Source organism: Corvus brachyrhynchos, unplaced genomic scaffold (assembly GCF_000691975.1).
Source record: "Corvus brachyrhynchos isolate BGI_N302 unplaced genomic scaffold, ASM69197v1 scaffold23, whole genome shotgun sequence".
Taxonomy (NCBI): Eukaryota; Metazoa; Chordata; class Aves; order Passeriformes; family Corvidae; genus Corvus; species Corvus brachyrhynchos.
This window is the reverse complement of record NW_008238983.1, coordinates 12,736,577-12,738,790: the sequence shown is the minus strand read 5'-3', so window position 1 is coordinate 12,738,790 and position 2,214 is coordinate 12,736,577. Positions and strand designations below refer to the sequence as shown.

The 2,214-nt window shown below is 42.1% G+C and overlaps 1 protein-coding gene across 1 annotated transcript in view; it reads right to left on the bottom strand.

Annotated features, from left to right (window-relative positions):
- IKZF1 (IKAROS family zinc finger 1) overlaps nucleotides 1-1,324 on the bottom strand; it is a 68,727-nt gene extending 67,403 nt beyond the window's left edge. The window contains exon 1 of the mRNA XM_017738761.1: nucleotides 185-1,324. The gene's annotated coding sequence lies outside the window, so the exon portion shown is untranslated. The remainder of the gene's footprint in view (nucleotides 1-184) is intronic.
- Nucleotides 1,325-2,214: the final 890 nt, after the last annotated feature.

Below are 2,214 nucleotides of genomic sequence, written 5' to 3'. Positions count from 1 at the left end.
GCACAGCGATACGGCCGGGAGTCACAGGCCGTCAGCTGCAGACATCCACCTGTAACGCTCCAGAGCTAAGGGGTCAGATCATCCTGCTTTACTTCAACCAAGTCTTTCGCATCCCGTGCAAAACGCGTCCCGCGCTTTTTATGCACTTGAATTTAAGCGCCGGACCAAAACTTAAGTTACTTACGTAGAATCGGTGGCAGAGACAGTCACTGAAATCCAGACCTTATGCTTCAGTCCGGAGGGCATGGCAAACCTGGTGGAAATTACTCATGCTGAAGAATTAAGCACATTTACACTCTTTGGAGGATCAGGATCTCATTTTTTTGCTGTGCTTCAGTTCCTCATCCTCAAGATGTGGATAACAAATACTTCCTATCTCACACCCTATCTTTATCTTTGCTCTCATATGACAAAAGTTTAGGGATAGCTTTATGTATATGTATAATCTCATGGACTTAAACTGAACTTAATTCAGAGAAAAAAAGTTAAACAAACTTGTAGGCATTGGAAAGATCAGAAGCTTAGAATGCAAGCTCTTTGAAACGGAAACTGTTTACTACTTCCTAAAAGTTTGTACTATGGAACAAAATAAGGTCTCCAAGGGTAAGCTGGGGTTTTTTTTAGAACAGAAATGGAAAGACTGTACCTGGGGATTTATTTCAGGCACTCCGTCCCTCAGAGAAGCTCTGCAGATGTGACTGCTGTGTGCTTCACCGACTGGGATAGTATCTGGGTATACCTGGTGCTTCTCAATTTTTTGATTTTTCACGCTGCACCTTTTTTAAAGAGATTCAGAACCCTCATTTTATTGTAACTTTTAAGTAGACTTTATGGATCTGATAGGGTTGAAACTCAGAGGCAAATTCTCCTCATATTTATTCCAGAAGAACCCCATGACTTTCAGCAGGTTTGCACACAGGGAATCAAGAGCATTTGATGAGTAGAACACCTGGCACTCCCAGGTAGTAAAAAGAAAGAAAAAGATTTACAAAAGATCCACAAAAAGGTGCCACCATGTGTCTTGCAGTTAGTACCTTTCTCTAGCAAATCACAAAGAGCTCATCCTCAGCAGGACCGGGAATACAGGCAGAGAGATCTTCACCAACACCTTCAAAAGCAGAAGCTGGCTAACTCAAGGGAACTCAGCAACTTTCCACAGATACGTGCATTTGGATATTTCAAAGTAAAAGGACTGACACTCCACTGAGGAATGGTTCTTTCAGGAGCTGTTTGCTGCTTTCCTGTTCTTCAGCTGCCACAGGGCCCGTGTGCTCCAGCACACCAAGGGGGAACTGATTTGGCATATGTTTTTAAAGGCAGATTTTACACTGTGCAAGCCATGTCCCATTAAATACTTGACAAAGTTTTAAGGTCAGAATTGAGTTGCTAGATATGTGTCAAAAGTCAAATCTAAGGTCAAATCTTGTGAGACGTGATCTTCTGTAATTCACTGTGTTTAGGTTTGTTAACAGCTTGTAGGAGCTCTCTATACTTAGGAGGTGTTGTGAAAGATCCTTTTACCACTGGCACCCTGGAGAGTGACCAGCAGCACAGCCACAGCAGCACTGAGCTCACTGGTGCCAGGCTGCTCTTAGCTACAGCAAGTTCCTTGCTGGGAGAGCAGCAGTGGCCAGTGTGAAGAGATGTTCATTGTCCCAGTGATGTCTCCCAAACTCAGACCTGCTTCAAACAGATCTGTTAAGGGATAGTTGCAGATATACACTCAGGCACTTGCCTGAGGAATCAGATTCTACAACCGTTCTCTTGTGGTATTTCCAGTGACATTACTGGGAATTTTGGATGAGACAAAGTGGATTGTAAAGGGAGAGCAATGTATGGCAAAGAAAAAAAAAGAGTGGCCTTAGAGATGTCTAATTCACTGCCAGATAAATCTTACGGCAGATGAAATCTGCCAAAGAGGCTTTTCCATTGCTAGATTTATTGTGGGAAGCATCTAACAAGACCGCACAATGAATGGTTTCTTTCAGATTTATTTTTAAACACAAATAATAATTGTTATTGCAGGAGGTACTATGTTTCTACTGCTGTGTATTACCATTTCCCATTTATTGCTTTCCTACAGAGGTCTTACCAACCTGAATCCTCAAAACGGACAGCATGCCACATTCATGCTGCTTCAGTCTATTACCAGGCAGGTGCTAATAATTAAATCTAAAAGTACAACAGAAAAGATTTGCAAATTGAAAATCAATA